At 44.5% G+C, this 18,583-nt stretch overlaps 1 protein-coding gene across 1 annotated transcript in view; it reads left to right on the top strand.

The window, feature by feature from the left end:
- The first annotated feature begins 6,130 nt into the window (after nucleotides 1–6,130).
- Nucleotides 6,131–18,583, top strand: part of TSPAN14 (tetraspanin 14) — a 76,184-nt gene continuing 63,731 nt past the window's right edge. The window contains exon 1 of the mRNA XM_075349023.1: nucleotides 6,131–6,228. The gene's annotated coding sequence lies outside the window, so the exon portion shown is untranslated. The remainder of the gene's footprint in view (nucleotides 6,229–18,583) is intronic.

The raw sequence follows: 18,583 nt of genomic DNA, 5'->3' as shown, positions 1-18,583 counted from the left end.
CAACTGCAGCTTCACCCCAATGCCACCTCTACCCTCCCTTGTCCTGCCTTCCTTTGAAGTGCACTCTGTCCGCATCTACTCTCCCTCCAACCTCCAAGTGGCCGTCATATACAGACCCCCGGGCCCAACCACTGCCTTTATCGACCAGTTCTCCGCCTGGCTTCTACACTTTCTCTCTGCTGACATCCCCACTATCATCATGGGTGACTTCAACATCCCCACTGACACCCGCCAGTCAGCGGCCTCCAAACTCCTCTCCCTCGCCTCATCTTTTGGTTTAACTCAGTTGTCCGCCTCTGCCACCCACAAAGATGGCCACACACTAGACCTTATCTTCACCCGTCTCTGCTCTCTATCTAACCTCACTACCTCCCCTCTCCCCTTATCTGACCACCATCTGCTGACCTTTTCAGCCCTGTCCTCCTCACCTGCCCCCCCTGTCCAGCACATATCACACCCCCGCAGAAACCTTGCACACATCAACATACACACCCTTTCTGACTCTATCCTACCGCTGTCCTCCATATCTTCACTCCACGACACAAACAGTGCCACCATTTTCTACAACGCCACTCTCACATCAGCTATTGATTCAGTCGCTCCTCTTGTGAACGGCAGAGCAAGACGAATCAATAGACAACCCTGGCACAACAGCCTCACTAAAAAACTACGGCAAGTGTCTAGAGCCGCAGAGCGGCGCTGGAAGAAAACGCACTCCCAGGAAGACTTCACCACATTCAAAAATGCAATTCACACATTTCGCTTGGCCCTTACCTCGGCTAAACAGAATTACTTCAAAAACCTCATATCCTCTTTAACACACAACCCCAAACAGCTATTTAACACTTTTACCTCCCTCCTTCGCCCACCGCTGCCCCCTCCAACCTCCCTCATCTCCGCAGAAGAATTTGCCACATATTTCAAAGAAAAGATCGACCAAACCAGACAAGTCTTTTCTGCTGAACCACCACAACCCCTTTATATAACAGACCACTGCCCCTCCCCCATAAACTTCCTCCCCACTATCACCGAAGGAGAGCTTGCACATCTTCTCTCAAAAGCGCACCTCACTACATGCGCACTTGACCCCATCCCATCCCACCTCCTCCCCAACCTCACCACTATCCTTATTCCCGCCTTATCCCATCTCTTCAACCTATCTCTAACAACTGGTACCTTCCCTTCTGCCTTTAAGCATGCAACAGTCACACCTATCCTAAAGAAACCTTCCCTCGACCCAACCTCTACTACCAGCTATCGACCCATATCGCTACTCCCACTTGCCTCAAAACTCCTGGAACAGCATGTCCATGCTGAACTTTCCTCCCACCTCTCCTCTAACTCTCTCTTTGACAACCTACAGTCCGGCTTCCGTCCACATCATTCCACTGAAACTGCCCTGACTAAAATCACAAATGACTTACTTACCGCCAAAGCTAACAACCACTTCTCTGTACTCCTACTTCTAGACCTATCCTCAGCCTTTGACACTGTTGACCACTCCCTGCTACTACAGATCCTCTCTTCCCTTGGTGTCAGAGACCTCGCTCTCTCTTGGATCTCTTCATACCTCTCCAACCGCACTTTTAGTGTCTCCCATTCCCACACAACCTCTTCATCCCGTTCTCTCTCTGTTGGTGTCCCTCAAGGCTCTGTCCTGGGACCCTTACTTTTTTCTATCTATACATTTGGCCTGGGACAACTCATAAAGTCCCATGGCTTCCAGTACCACCTATATGCTGATGACACTCAGATCTACCTCTCTGGTCCAGATGTCACATCTCTGCTGTCCAGAATCCCAGAGTGCCTATCTGCTATATCTTCCTTCTTTTCCTCTCGCTTCCTAAAGCTCAATATGGCCAAAACTGAACTGATCATCTTTCCTCCATCTCCCCTGCACTCTCCACCTGATCTATCCATTACAATTAATAACATCACGCTCTCCCCAGCACCCAAAGTTCGGTGCCTCGGAGTGACCTTTGACTCTGCCCTGTCCTTCATACCGCACATCCAATCCCTCACCACCTCCTGCCGTTTTCAACTCAAAAATATCTCCAGAATCCGCCCTTTTCTCAATCCCCAATCTACAAAAATTCTAGTGCACGCCCTCATAATCTCCCGCATCGACTACTGCAACATCCTCCTCTGTGGTCTCCCTGCTAACACACTCGCCCCTCTCCAGTCCATCCTTAACTCTGCTGCCCGACTGATCCACCTCTCTCCTCAATACCACCCCGCTTCTCCTCTCTGCAAGTCCCTCCACTGGCTCCCAATCTTCCACCGTATCCAATTCAAATTACTAACACTGACCTACAAAGCTATCCATAATCTGTCTCCTCCATATATCTCTGAACTAATCTCTCGCTACACTCCAAAACGTAACCTCCGGTCCTCCCAAGATCTCCTTCTATCCTCCTCTCTCATTCGCTCCTCATGCAACCGACTCCAAGACTTCTCCCGAGCATCCCCAGTCTCCTGGAACTCACTGCCTCAACACGTCAGACTATCTACTACACTCGCAAGCTTCAAACGGAACCTAAAGACTCATCTGTTCAGAAATGCCTATAACCTTCAATGACCTCACTGCTTCACCCCCGTGCGGAGCTGCCGCCCCACCACCGTGCGGAGCTGCCGCCCCACCCCCGTGCGGAGCTGCCGCCCCACCACCGTGCGGAGCTGCCGCCCCACCACCGTGCGGAGCTGCCGCCCCACCACCGTGCGGAACTGCCGCCCCACCACCGTGCGGAGCTGCCGCCCCACCACCGTGCGGAGCTGCCGCCCCACCACCGTGCGGAGCTGCCGCCCCACCACCGTGCGGAGCTGCCGCCCCACCACCGTGCGGAGCTGCCGCCCCACCACCGTGCGGAGCTGCCGCCCCACCTACACCCCACCTACTGTCTCCTCCCCAAAATCCTTTAGGATGTAAGCCCGCAAGGGCAGGGCCCTCTTCCCCCTGTGCTAGTCTGTCTATTGTAACGTGTACATGTATTCTGTATGTAACCCCCTCATGTACAGCACCATGGAATCAATGGCGCTCTATAAATAAACAATAATAATAATAAGATATTGGTCTGCACATGATATATATATGGGAGGTGCAGGAGGAGTGAGACTAACCCAATAATTTCCAAATGAGAAAATCCATCACACTCTCAGTAGTAATCTTGAATATTTGATTAAAGTTTATTAATGAAGGTTGCACACAAATTAAAGTTTTTGGGGTTTTTTTGGTGAATGAAACCAAAATAATAAGAAAGTTTCGACCTAGCCCAGATCTTAATCATCAACTCACTGATTTGGCACAAATTAACATAGAAAAAGAGTTTAGAGAGCCTGTGGTAGGAGCTGAGAAATGTGTTTATGAAGTGTGACACGTGCATCCGCACAGGTGCGCCTGCGTTCAGCTGTCCACAAGCCTATCTACAGTATATACACGGTGTCAAAATTGTTGGTACTCCTCGTTTAATGAAAGAAAAACCCACACTGCTCACAGAAATAACTTGAATCTGACAAAAGTAATACATTTATTAAATCTATTAAAGTTAACAAATGAATGTCAGACATTGCTTTTCTGCTTCCACAGAATTTAAAAAAATAAATAAAACTCATGAAATCGGCCTGGACAGAAATGATGGTTCCTTAACTTAATATTTTGTTGCACAACCTTTTGAAGCAATCACTGCAATCAAACGATTCCTGTAACTGTCAATGAGACTTCTGCTCCTCTCGACAGGTATTTTGGCCACCCCTCAAGAGCAAACTGCTTCAGTTGTCTCGTGTTTGAAGGTTGCCTTTTCCAGGCGGCATGTTTCAGCTCTTTCCAAAGATGCTCAATAGCATTTAGGTCAGGGCTCATAGAAGGCCACTTCAGAATAGTCCAATGTTTTCCTCTTAGCTATTCTTGGGTGTTTTTTTGCAGCTGTGTGTTTTGGGTTATTATCCTGTTGCAAGACCTGTGACTGAAACCAGGCTTTCTGAAACTAGCAGCAATTTTCTCTCTAGAATCCCTTGATAGTCTTGAGATTTCATTGTTTCCTGCACAGATTCCATGTGTCAAATGCAGCAAAGCAGCCACAGAACATAACAGAACCTCCTCCATGTTTCACAGTAGGGACAGTCTTCTTTTCTTGATATGCTTCATTTTGTCGTCTTTGAACGTAGCAATGATGTGCCTTGCCAAAAAGTTCCTTTTTTGTCTCATCTGTCCATAGGACATTCTCTTTGTGGCTTGTCAACATGTAGTTTGGCAAATTCCAGTCTGGCTTTTTTATGATTTTTTTTCAACAACAGTGTCCTCCTTGGTTGTCCTCATGAAGTCAACTTTGGCTCAAACAACGACGGATAGTGCGATTTGACACTGATGTTCTTTGAGCTTGAAGTTCACCATTAATCTCTTTAGAAGTTTTTCTGGGCTCTTTTGTTACCACTCGTATTATCCATATCTTTGATTTGTCATCAATTTCCCTCCTGCGGTCATATCTAATGAGGTTGGCTACAGTCCCATACATCTTACATTTCTCAATAATATGTTGAACTGTAGTCACAGGAACATCAAGCTGCTTGGATATGGTCTTATAACATTTACCTTTAACATGCTTGTCTATAATTTTCATTCTAATCTCCTGAGACAACTCTTCCCTTTGCTTTCTTTGGCCCATGTTGAGTGTGGTACACACCATGTCACCAAACAGCACAGTGAGTATCTGTAGCCCTATATACAGGCCCACTGACTGATTACAAGATTGTACACACATGTGATGCTAATTAGTGAACACACCTTGATTTAACATGTCCCTTTTGTCACGTTACTTTTAGGGGTATCCTCATTTCTCTCCAAGCCTGTTTCATGAGTTTTTTTTTTAAATTCTGTGGAAGCATGGTTGAAAAGCAATGTCTGACTTTCATTTGTTCATTTTCATAGATTTATTATTTATTATTACTTTTGTCAGATTCGAGTTATTTCCGTGACCATTCTGGGTTTTTCCTTCATTAAACAAGGGGTACCAACAATTTTGACCAAGTATGCAATTACATCTATACTTTACTAAAGACATTATCAGCCTGCACAACTGGGCAGCACCGCTATTTCATAAACATATTTCTCAGCTCTTACTGGAATTCAAGATTATGGCTGGTGTCACACTTGCGATTGCCTCGCGCGAGTCTCGCAGTGCATCACCCGTCACGGACTCACACTCTCCTCACAGGAGCGTCTCAGCTGCATAGAGATGCATGCAACCGACCCTCCTGTGAGGAGAGTGCCGGGTGATGCACCGCGAGATACACGCGAGGCAATCGCGTGTATCTCGCTACTACTGAGAGTGCGGTGGATTTTCTCATCTGGCCTTTATCAGGCATCATGGCCCTTTATCAGGCGTCCTGGCACTTTATCAGGGGTCCTGGCACTTTACCAGGAGTCAGGCTCCTTTACCAGGGGTCCTGACCCTTTATCAGGTGTTCTGGCCCTTTATCAGGTGTTCTGGCCCTTTATCAGGTGTTCTGGCCCTTTATCAGGTGTTCTGGCCCTTTATCAGGTGTCCTGGCCTTTTATCAGGGGTCCTGACACTTTATCACTGTTTCTGGCCATTCACCTGGGGATTTGGCTCTTTATCAGGCGTCCTGGCACTTTACCAGGAGTCAGGCTCCTTTATCAGGGGTCCTGGCCCTTTACCAGGTGTCCTGACACTTTATCAGTGTTTCTGGCCATTCACCTGGGGATTTGGCTCTTTATCAGTGGTCCTGGCCTTAGGATTTCCTGTCTGATGTTTATCCCTAGGCTCATTGGGCAATCCTCGGAGTTTATCGCTGATTTATTCATCTGAATATTTTACTTCCCTTCTTATATGAAAAGTAAAACATAGGAAAGCGGTGGATGCGAGAATAGAAGATGTTCACATGTAGCCAGCCCCACCGCAACGACACGGCGGACCTGGGGTATACGGTAATAACCTGCTTTCGCCGCGCATGCAGTGAGCGATGCAGTGTGTGCATCTATCCTCCCCTGGACGCCGGTCATAATGGGCTGATCTCCAGGGATTTCCAGTATCAGTCTATGACACACGCCCGTCAGGCACCACCCATTGACATGAATGGAGGGGGAGCGGGGCTAGTACTTCCTGTGTGACCGGGGAGGAGCGCGGTGCAGTCACTGTGAAGACACAACTTTCCAGGCTGCGCTCCATAACTTCGTACGGTGATCGTGCTGTGCTGATCGTGCTGTGCTGGCCGGTGAGTGCCCGGGAGCGGGGGCATGTGCACAAGTGGCATGTGGGGGCACCGGGGACGTGGGCATGAAAAGGCTATTCATCTGTTGTTTACCTTCCGTGGCTCGTGTCTGTGAAGGAGCTGGAGTAATAACATTACCGCCATCCAAACAATACACTGCCCGTGTATAATGTATACTACAGCTAGATATGGGATATACACCCATATTACTACAGCTACACACTCAGTAATACACAGCTTCTGTATATAATGTATACTACAGCCATCCACTGTACAGCTAGCTATGGGATATACACCCATATTACTACAGCTACACACTCAGTAATACACAGCATCTGTATATAATGTATACTACAGCCATCCACTGTACAGCTAGCTATGGGATATACACCCATATTACTACAGCTACACACTCAGTAATACACAGCATCTGTATATAATGTATACTACAGCCATCCACTGTACAGCTAGCTATGGGATATACACCCATATTACTACAGCTACACACACAGTAATACACAGCATCTGTATATAATGTATACTACAGCCCTCCACTGTACAGCTAGCTATGGGATATACACCCATATTACTACAGCTACACACTCAGTAATACACAGCATCTGTATATAATGTATACTACAGCCCTCCACTGTACAGCTAGCTATGGGATATACACCCATATTACTACAGCTACACACACAGTAATACACAGCATTTGTATATTATATATACTACAGCCCTCCACTGTACAGCTAGCTATGGGATATACACCCATATTACTACAGCTACACACACAGTAATACACAGCTTCTCTATATTATATATACTACAGCCATCCACTGTACTGCTAGATATGGGATATACACACATTACTAAAGCTACACACACTCAGTAATACACAGCATCTGTATATTATATATATACTACAGCCATCCACTGTACTGCTAGATATGGGATATACACACATTACTACAGCTACACACACTCAGTAATACACAGCATCTGTATATTATATATATACTACAGCCATCCACTGTACTGCTAGATATGGGATATACACACATTACTACAGCTACACACACACAGTAATACACAGCATCTGTATATTATATATACTACAGCCATCCACTGTGCTGCTAGATATGGGATATACACCCATATTACTACAGCTACACACACTCAGTAATACACAGCATCTGTATATTATATATACTACAGCCATCCACTGTACAGCTAGATATGGGATATACACACATTACTACAGCTACACACACACAGTAATACACAGCATCTGTATATTATATATACTACAGCCATCCACTGTACAGCTAGCTATGGGATATACACCCATATTACTACAGCTACACACACTCAGTAATACACAGCATCTGTATATTATATATACTACAGCCCTCCACTGTACAGCTAGCTATGGGATATACACCCATATTACTACAGCTACACACACTCAGTAATACACAGCTTCTCTATATTATATATACTACAGCCATCCACTGTACAGCTAGCTATGGGATATACACACATTACTACAGCTACACACACTCAGTAATACACAGCATCTGTATATAATGTATACTACATGTGTATACATACAGTATCCATATATTATGACTCTAGCTAATACACACTATTTGTATATAATATTAACTATTAATGTGTTTGGTTGTGTTGCTACACACCGCTATACAGGTTACCAGTAATCTAATGGTACTTAATATGCATATTAGCACATGTGTACAATATGATATACAAGTTCATACTACACATCAAATGAAGATGCATGTAGTAGCGTTATATGAATGTTAGTGTGTGTATATGTGCACTTGCAGTTCTACATTGTACACAGTGTGTGTAGTCAATTGTAGTAACATTAGATGGATAACATTTGTGTAGTATGTTATTTGTTATTTACAGATCGAATTGTTTGTGTGTAAAAAGGATATTGTCCTACATAAATCTTACCATCCATCAAATGTTACAATTGTGTACACACAATCTATATAAATATCACACATGTGTGTATACACACACGCGCATTATGTCAGGAGAAGTATACAATAGTGATATTTCTTAATTTCAAACAAACTATTGAAACAAAACCAATAACAGTGGTGGGTACCATATACCCTTTCCTGAAAAAGTCAACGTCTCAAAAACATGTCATGTGAAGTTAGGCCTCATGTGTACTGTTTTTTGGTGCATTTTTTTTTTTTTTGTGCAGTTTGTGGCACAAAACAGCATGCATTTCCATACTTATAAAGGGGTAGGAGCAATTCGCTATACTTACCGAGTCAACGGCACGGCTGTAATAACTACTCCCGCAGCCACTTATTCTGTTTCCAGGGCTGCTCATTAGCCTCATACATATTTACTGCTTCCCCCGCCCACTGGCGTCTGTGATCGGTTGCAGTCAGACGGCGACCCCACGATGAGAGACAGCATGTCTCACTGCTTCCAATCACAGACGCTCTGTGGTGTAAAAAATAAATAAAAAAAAATTGGCGTAGGGTCCCCTCATATTATGATACCAGATAAAGCATAAGGCTACAGGCTGCAGCCCCCAGCCCTGCGCTTATCTTAGCTGTGTATCAAAATAAGAGGAACTGCATGCGGCTTTTTTTTTTTTTTTAAATACCTAGCCAACATAAAGTTCGACAGCTTGGGGCAGGTATTCTCAGGCTGGGTAGACCTTATTGGGCCCCCCAGTCTAAAAATGGCAGCATGCAGATGCCCAGGATTGTCGCATCCATTAGATGTGACAATCCCAGCACTTTACCTGGCTCTTTTCAATAGCCCTGGTGTGGTGGCAATCGAGGTAATAAGGGGTTAATGGCAGCTCACAGCTGCCACTAAGCTCTAGATTAGTAATGGGAGGAGTCTATGATATGCGCCGGTGCTCTCGCTTTATTATATTTTTATCTTACATGAGTGCCGGATTCGGATCAATACTCGGAATTTCCTGAGAAGCCCGGGCTAGGCACTGGGGTACCATTTTTGAACCTGCACTGGTTGGACTTTACTTTCTGGGTCCACCCATGACAAAAAAACAAACAAGCACATTGTCAAAAAAGGCATGTTGTGTTTTTTTTTTTGTGTGTTTTTGTTGCCACAGGTTACAGTTTTGTGGTGAACAAAAAACTGCAGTGTGTGGACATACCCTTATTGTCTTCTAAGGCACGGCATCCCACTCTTCTTAAATGACGGTCCTCAGATCAGATGAGGTTCTGGTGTACAGAGTTATGAGCCTCTACATGGCAACTCAGCTGATGCCATAGATTTTCTATGGTATTCAGGTCAGGAGAAGGTGCATTCCACGCCATTTGATGTACCGTAGTCTCCAGCAGCCATTCCCTAATGATGAGATCTAGATGAGCTGGAGTATTGTCGTCCATCAAGATGAAATTAGGCCTGTGTAGTTCATGTAGAGGCACAATAACTGGATCAATGATATTATTTAAGTAGTAGGGGCTTGTCACTGTACCATTCACAAAAGCGTAGGGCAGTTCTGTATTGACTGGACACACCTGTCCACACTATAACACCACCACCAAAGGCTTGTCTGGTGACAACAATGGTTGTTACATCTCTCTCCTTGATGTCTCCAACATTGTTGGTGGCCATCATTTCTGCTCAGCGTGAATCGATTTTAATCAGTGACCTACACTGAGGCCCACTGCTCCCTCGTCCAACAAAACGATGATACCTGTGTCTTGTGGTGTGGTCAGGTACCTATTCAGATCGTGTAGCACGCAGACCACTCAGTTGTGACTGGTGTGACATGACACTTGGGTGTCTCTCACCTCACTTAAATGTGTCTGGAGTTGTGCGGTTTTCAACATCTGGTTCCAAAGGACATTGGTCACAATGAAGCGGTCATCAGTGTGGGATGTGGCTAAAGGACGTCCACTTCTACTGATGACATTCTAAGCTCAGTGGCCACTTCCATCTGAAAACATCCTGCTTGAAGCCTCGTGATGGCGAGGTACTGTTGATCAATTGCTGGGTGTGATGGGTGACCTCGTGATGTCAAAATGTCAATCAGCATAACGACTGTTTAAGTACCAATTCTAATTGCACCCCAAAATTTATTGGGCGATTCATGGATAGACATCTGTTGTGAATTTTGCCATTAAGCTCCTTGTTGGAGAACAGCAAGTTGTGCAAAAATTACTGAAACATTGCACAGATGGACATGTGTATTGGAAACGTTAGAGAAGGTCCTATTGAGTTCACCTGAAAAAGTTAGAGTGCATGTAAGGCTTAGGCCGGTTTCACACATCCAGCTTTTCGCCGGATTGGCAGATGCGGCGCAAGCCAGTACACTGTATACGGTACAATGGCAGCGCCGCAACTTCCAGGTCACATGCTCCGGTCACATGACAGCATGTGACCGGCACTTGTCGCGCTGCCATTGTACTGTATACAGTGTACTGGCTTGCGCCGCATCTGCCAATCCGGCGAAAAGCCGGATGTGTGAAACCGGCCTAAAGGCCACTTTACACACAGAGATAAATCTTTGGCAGATCTGTGGTTGCAGTGAAATCATGGACATATTGTTCCATTTGTACACAGCCACAAACCTGGCACTGATTGTCCACAATTTCACTGCAACCACAGATCTGCCACAGATTTATCTCTGTGTGTAAAGTGGCCTTTAGCCTTACATGCACTCTAACTTTTTCAGGTGAACTCAATAGGACCTTCTCTAACGTTTCCAATACACATGTCCATCTGTGCAATGTTTCAGTAATTTTTGCACAACTTGCTGTTCTCTAACAAGGAGCTTAATGGCAAAATTCACAACAGATGTCTATCCATGAATCGCCCAATAAATTTTGGGGTGCAATTAGAATTGGTACTTAAACAGTCGTCCTCATTATGCTGTTGACATTTTGACATCACGATGTCACCCATCACACCCAGCAATTGATCAACAGTACCTCGCCATCACGAGGCTTCAAGCAGGATGTTTTCAGATGGAAGTGGCCACTGAGCTTAGAATGTAATCAGTAGAAGTGGACGTCCTTTAGCCACATCCCACACTGATGACCGCTTCATTGTGCGCCGCATCCGTCAATCCGGCGAAAAGCCGGATATGTGAAACCCGCCTTAGGACACACGGTGAGTAAATCCGACCAGTGGAATGCGCTAAAAAAATCGCATTCCACAACTGTTACTCTATGGGTTCGTTTCCATTTGCAATATTTTTTTTCTCAGGCGAAATTGCACAGAGAAAGCAATTGCTGCGAGTGTATGTGAGAGCCGTATTCATTCGCACCCATACAAGTCTATGGGTGCGAGTGAAACATCAGACTGCATTCTCATGACATCCGAGTGCAGTGCGATATAGGCATCAGCTGACAATGGAGGCGATGGAGAGAGTAATCCCTCCCCTTTGCAGCTACCTCCTCTGTTCCGCAGCTGGGATCTGATCGCAGTATAATGTCACTAGGCTCATGTTGGCAGAACGGGGGCTGAGGTCATGAGCATATGGCATCAGATGCCATATGCTCGTGTGGCCCTAGCCTAAAGGTGGTGTCTCACACAGCGACGACGTCGCTGCTACGTCACCATTTTCTGTGACGTAGCAGCGATGTCCCGTCGCTGTGTGTGACATCCAGCAACGAGCTGGCCCCTGCTGTGAGGTCGCCGGTCGTTGCTGAATGTCCTGCTTCATTTTTTGCTCGTTGCTCTCCCGCTGTGAAGCACACATCGCTGTGTGTGACAGCAAGAGAGCGACGAACTGAAGCGAGCAGGGAGCAGGAGCTGGCGTCTGGCAGCCTGTGGTAAGCTGTAACCACAGTAAACTACGGTTAATTACCCGATGTGTACTCCAGCTATGTGAGCGGGGAGCCAGCACTGGCAGCTTGAGAGCACACCGCTTAGCGCTGGCTCCCTGCTCACGTAGCTGGAGCCGGAGTACACATCGGGTAATTAACCCGATGTGTACCCTGGCTAGGAGTGCAGGGAGCTGGCACTGGCAGCGTGAAAGCACACCACTTAGCGCTGGCTCCCTGCTCACTGAGCCAGAGTACACATCGGGTAATTAACCCGATGTGTACCCTGGCTAGGAGAGCAGGGAGCCAGCGCTAAGCGTGTGCGCTGGTAACCAAGGTAAATATCGGGTAATGGTTACCCGATATTTACCTTAGCTACCAAGTGCAGCATGGCTTCCACAGCGACACGGGTCGTTATGATCGCTGCTGCGTCTGCTGTGTTTGACCGCTAAGCAGCGATCATAACAGTGACTTAAAAGGTCGCTCTTGCGTCACAGAAAATGGTGACGTAATAGTGACGTCGTTGTCGCTGTGTGTGAACCCAGCTTAAGGATCATCCTGAAATTTCACCCGAAACACAAATATCCCTAACTTTTTGTGAGTAGTGTATGTACATTACACTCTATCTAGATCCAATATATTCTATGTACGTACACTGACAGGTGTAATAATTGGCAGATAAACAATCAGTCTTGTAGTTAAACTCTTGTTGTCATCTCTCAGGAAATTCATTCCCAAACTAAGATATTCTAACCTTAACCCTGGGTTGAGAACGGGCTCCCCACCGATGCTCCGGTCCGGGGGGTTTTCACTACAGCGATGACGTCACAGCAGCGCCTCGGCACTTTAACCCGTCACTGAGCTGATTGTAATAGAAAATAATTCTGGCACACTTGGAGAATATATGAGGAAGAGAAAAACTTGGAATGCTTAAATGGTTTTATTTTGTGCATAGGTCAAAAAAATGATGATAATTCATCCATCCAACGTTTCGACCGTTAGAAGGTCTTTATCAAGGACAAATTTATCTAATGTAACAAAAACATACGCACCATTAGGGCATGAAAATATATAAATCAACATAGCATGATCATGGCATTGGTTGTAACAACAATCTCTAATAACATGATGATAGCACATAATCAAACCAAGACATACATATGCTTATAAAATCCATGTGTTGAAATAAAGAAGCCTAACAAAAAAATAAAGCTCATGAAAGGTACACTTATCATTTGATAAATGAGGGCAGTAGTGACCCACCTATATAAACAACTGTATGGTGTATGTTCAATAATATGAAGACATCACAATGCAGTCAAAAAATGGACAAGGTGTGATCCTATGTAGGAGACAAAATCAAATGAATACCGTATACATAACATACAAACATGCAAATCAGAAGAGTTACTTTCCTCTGCAATACCTATCTACAGGTGTGTCTTTCTCCACTTATACCTTATGCATTAAAGTGAATTGATGATTAATAGTAGTGACCTTTTTCCAGAGGGAAATGAGATATAGACAATTCTAAATGCAAGTAGATATAAACATGCGCATTAGAATAATACATGGATTATTCTAACTTCATGATTAAAGTGAAATAATGTGTCCTGAAGGAGAATAGTCTACCTGAAAAAATGTTTCGCTGTCAAAGGTAGATACCTGGGAGCATGAGAGAAAGTTTCGTGTTTCCTTCACTGATGGTTTCTCAGTTGCCTCAGAAGAGAAGGAATGTTCTGAGCAAGAGAGTCACACATAAATCGCATTAACGCATAAAGCAGGGAGAAAAGACATATATAGTGATTTCTGTGTATTATATAACAGATGGTAAGAAGGCAAAAAACTACCTGAAAAATGCAGGAATGGTATACTGTTACTCGCACTGAGGAATTCACAATGGCCTCAGGGTAACATAAGTGCTATGGACAAAATATATGAACATCAGGAATTACAAGCGGGATAAGAAAACCAGTATAAGGTACATGTGGTAGGATAAATAATGTATCAGTGTTACCTTAATATTGTTCCAACAAGGTGAACATGTATGGGATCATACAATGTAAAGGACTCCTTATGGGGTTCTCAAAGAGACCCTATGGAAAATGTATGATTTTAATGTTAAATAATATATGTGACATAAATGGTGGGCTGATATAGACACATACCTGAGATATTAAAGGTATTGGACACAGGGAAAGGCTAGTGAGCCATATATGATATCACGTATCTAAATGGAAATATAGAAAATCAATGAATAAGGCTGTTCCATTATGCTAGTGGCTCAAGGGGATAAGTACACATACCTTGCGTTGGTGATATAGGGTGTGGGCCCCAGGAAGAAGTGCACAGTGCGGTGGTGGCTTGTCCTTATGTAGTGGGAGCAATGCAGCGTCCACCATCCTGCTTCCTGGATGGTGGAACGCAGTGTGGGCCGGTGGAGCGCACGCCGCGCATGCGCAGTGCGGCGCGCCGCACCGCGCATGCGCCCGGAGCGCAGCACCAGCTCAATGGGAGGAAGTGCATCAGAGGAGGTGTATGGGTGCCTAGAAGTCAGGGATTGACCCGTGAATCGCACAGTGCGCGCGCACAGCGCCACCAAGTGGCCCAGCACGCGCGCCCAGCACGGAACACGGGCCAAAGTGGATGATAGAGAAGTGAACCGACCAATGAGCTAAGCCCAGCACGTACACAGCGCCCATTCATTGGCACTGCGCGCAAGCAGGGCACAGGGCACAGAAGAAACATGCAAGGTGTAACATTTAAGAATAAGGTCATGTGTGATCCTAATATAAAGGATCGCAGTGAGCTGGCCTGTGGATTGCACATGGCAAGCGCGCAGTGTCACTCCATTTGCACTAACGCACGAGTCAGGTACAGAGCACATGCCAGAAAAAACGTACCAAATGACTACATTATATAAAGTGCACAACAACAGAGAATCCTGGTGATGGTCCCTTATAGATGAGCGTGGCTGTGATGATGACATACATTGGTGCAAGGACGGTGAAGGGATCAAGTAGGAGGTGGAGCCTGGAACAAAGAAAAAACAATTAGGGAGAAATCCATGTCACTATGTGTACTAGAATGATGTTCTCACTTATCCTTATACTGGGTTTTTGACAATCATATTGTAGATGACCACTCAGAGGCTGAAAAGCAACAAAAGTCGACCCAACTAAATTAATATAGTAAATATTCAAGATAACGTAAAAACGAAACCTATCAGACAATGAACTTCTTTAGATGCACATATCGTGTTCCCTATTAAGACCTCTCGGTTCCAGCGTATTAAGGGTGAATATCCAATAAGATTCCCTTTCTTTCAGGGTACGTACTCTGTTACCACCCCTTCTAGGTGTGGGTACATGCTCCAGTACCTGGTACTTCAATTGCGCGATCGTGTGACCATACGTAATAAAATGGTATGGGATAGGGAGCATCATCTGTCTGCATCTAATGGTGGATTTGTGTTTACTAATCCGGTCTCGGACATGCTGGGTGGTCTCCCCAACATATCCGAGACCGCATGGACACTTAATAAGGTAAACTACAAAAGAGGACTCACATGTAAAAAACCCTTTTATGGAAAAAATTCGTCCTGACAAGGGATGAGTGAAAGTGTCACCCCTGGTAAGATTGTTGCACTGTATGCAGTGGTGACACGGAAAATTGCCTTTTTTGGGAGTACCGAGAAAAGTTTGCCTCAGTACAGTCTTACTGGAACCTATGTCAGCCCTTACAAAACTGTCCCGGAGATTACGAGGCCTCTTATTGCAAAATAAAGGGGGTACGCTGAATTCGCTTACTTCTGGATAGGCCTTATTTAGAAGCGGCCAATGCTTGCAGACTATGCTCTTGATGAGAGGAGAAAAGGGATGATAAGTGTTTATACACGGAATGCGCGGGATATTCTTTTGAATGGTGGGTCTTTGAGAAAGTTTCTTATTGGCAATATCAATAGGATATCCCCTCTGGAGAAACTTCATACTCATTTCTGAGGATCTTACATCACGTTGTGCTGGGTCAGATACGATTCGTGCCACACGCTGATGTTGTGAAATAGGAAGACTTTGTTTAGTGTGGCGGGGATGGCAGCTTGTAAAATGCAGAAGACTATTGCGGTCAGTCGGTTTCACGTACAAATCAGTGCTGAGAATGCCGTCAGACGATATTACCATGGTATCTAAAAAGTTAATGTTATAGGTATCGAATTGAATGGAAAAGGTGAGACCTTGTGTGAAGGAATTGATCTCAGTGTGAAACTGTGATAGAGAAGCGGCATCGCCCCGCCAAATGAGGAAGATGTCGTCAATATACCTTTTCCATGTAATTACATGTTCCAACCACAGTGGATGATTGTATATGTGAAACTCTTCAAAATGTGCCATAAAAATATTCGCATAAGGGGGTGCTAAATTTGAACCCATCGCGGTCCCCCGTTTTTGTAAATAAAACTGGTCTTGGAACAGAAAAAAATTATTTTCTAGAACCAGTTGAAGAAGATCAATACAAAATTGGTTTTGTGAGGAAGAGTGGGTACTATGTCTATTCAAAAACCATTTTACTGCCTGTATGCCATCAAGATGTTGAATACTAGTATAAAGACTATTGACATCAAGGGATACCAAAAGACATTCTGGAGGTAACGACCCAATGGATTGTAATTGTGTCAAGAAATCAGAAGTATCTTTGAGGTATGATTTGATGTTAGGTATGAGAGGAGTAAGGATTCTCTCAACCGTGATGGCAAGGGGTGATAAGACGGATTCTGTTGAGGCAACAATCGGGCGACCGGGAGGATGACTCATGTTTTTATGGACCTTGGGTAAGGTATAGAACACCGGTGTAATGGGGTGGGCTTTAATAAGAAAATCAGCTAATTTCTGATCTATGGTATTATTGGCCAAATAGATATGTACAATGTGTTTGATGAGTCCCTGTACATGGGATGTTGGATCTCGTGAAATAGGTACATAAGTGTTTGTATCACTTAATTGGCTCAAAATCTCATCAATGTAGTATTTCTTGTTAAGTACCACGATGGCCCCACCCTTATCGGCCGGTTTAATAACGATATTGGGGTTATTTTTTAAATCCCGTATTGCACGACTTTCCTCTATAGTGACATTACGTTTAATTTTTAATTGACCCTCATCAACTGTCTTTAATGTGTGATTAATGTCTCTAGAGACTAAAGCAACATACGTCTCGATAGGGTGATACGTCTTAGGAGGGTTGAACGAACTCGGGACTCTAAGGTCCAATTGTTTCAGCCGAAACATGGTATCGGGTTCAGTCGGAGTGTTAACAACCGCTGTGGTCTGATCAGTACAAAAATGGGCTTTTAATCTCAAGGTCCTAAAAAACCTCCTCATCTCCTGGTCTAGAACAAACGTATTAAGAGGTGGAGTAGGACAGAATGATAACCCTTTTTGTAGTACCTGAGATTCAATTACAGACAGGTTGTATGAAGAAATATTATACACTAAATTGGTACCTGTGATCTGGTTTGTATGTGATACGTTGATGGCGCCACCGCGGCCCCTCTTACTCCGCCTCGTTTTCCTCTTTGGTTTGGGCGCTGTGCTAAAAAACGAGATTGTCGTGAGGTATACTGTTCTGTATCTGATCCGGATGATGTAGAATACCGATGATACTGTGCTGGTCTCCTAGGAGTATCTTCCATAAATTGCCAGCGATAGACTCGATTTTTGGCGTAATCTTCTTGATCTCTTAAAAACTTTGACCTTTTCCGTTCTTGAAGAGTCTTACTAAATTCAGCTATGGTGGCTTTGGTTTTGGAGTGGATCCTCTCCCACTCTGCAGTGGGAATAGTGTTCTGAAGTTGCTGTTCAATCGAACTGATGTTGTGTCCCAGGTCCTCAATTTCTTTTTGCAAGAATTCAATAGTCAGGATTATAATGTCCATCGAACACTTGTTAACTATACTCTCGAATTTCGAACAATATTCGGGTTTATCTGAAAAAAGGGTTGGTTTCAACGATACTCGTAAGCCTCTTGGAATTCGTTGTACTTTATGATACTCCGCTAGAGTGGCACAATGCAATTCCAGCGCAGTATGCCTCCTTAATTCTTTTTCATAGTCCCTAGAACGTACTTCTTCATTGGGTACTGATAGAAATGTATTGGGTATAGTTACCCTAGACAAAATACTACTGACCTCATCAGCATCGTAGGAGAAGGTAGTAAATGACATGTGGAAAAGTAGGCAAAAATTATTTTGCTGGAGCTCAGGTGAAAAATACAATAACTGCGAAACGATTATTCCTGGCTCACCGCGTTAAATATCAGGTGCTCAGAAAAAATAGTAAGTCTAAGAGAAATAATAATCTAGTAAGTCTAATAGATCTAAATGAGCTGATTGTGGCATGCCGTCGTCGTCACTTCATGAGCGCTGAGCTCAGTGACTGGAGAAAGCCGTGTTGTCCGCTGTTGTTGTGGTGTTATCGCTGTAGTCAGAAACCCTGCTCTAAACCAGGGAGGGAGAGCGCCTCCTGTGTTTATTTTATGTATTTACAGTTTGGTGTCCACTCTCC

The sequence above is a fragment of the Anomaloglossus baeobatrachus genome, chromosome 5, assembly GCF_048569485.1.
Source record: "Anomaloglossus baeobatrachus isolate aAnoBae1 chromosome 5, aAnoBae1.hap1, whole genome shotgun sequence".
Classification (NCBI taxonomy): domain Eukaryota; kingdom Metazoa; phylum Chordata; class Amphibia; order Anura; family Aromobatidae; genus Anomaloglossus; species Anomaloglossus baeobatrachus.
The sequence above is the reverse complement of the archived record's forward strand: the minus strand, read 5'-3'. Positions and strand labels throughout refer to the sequence as shown.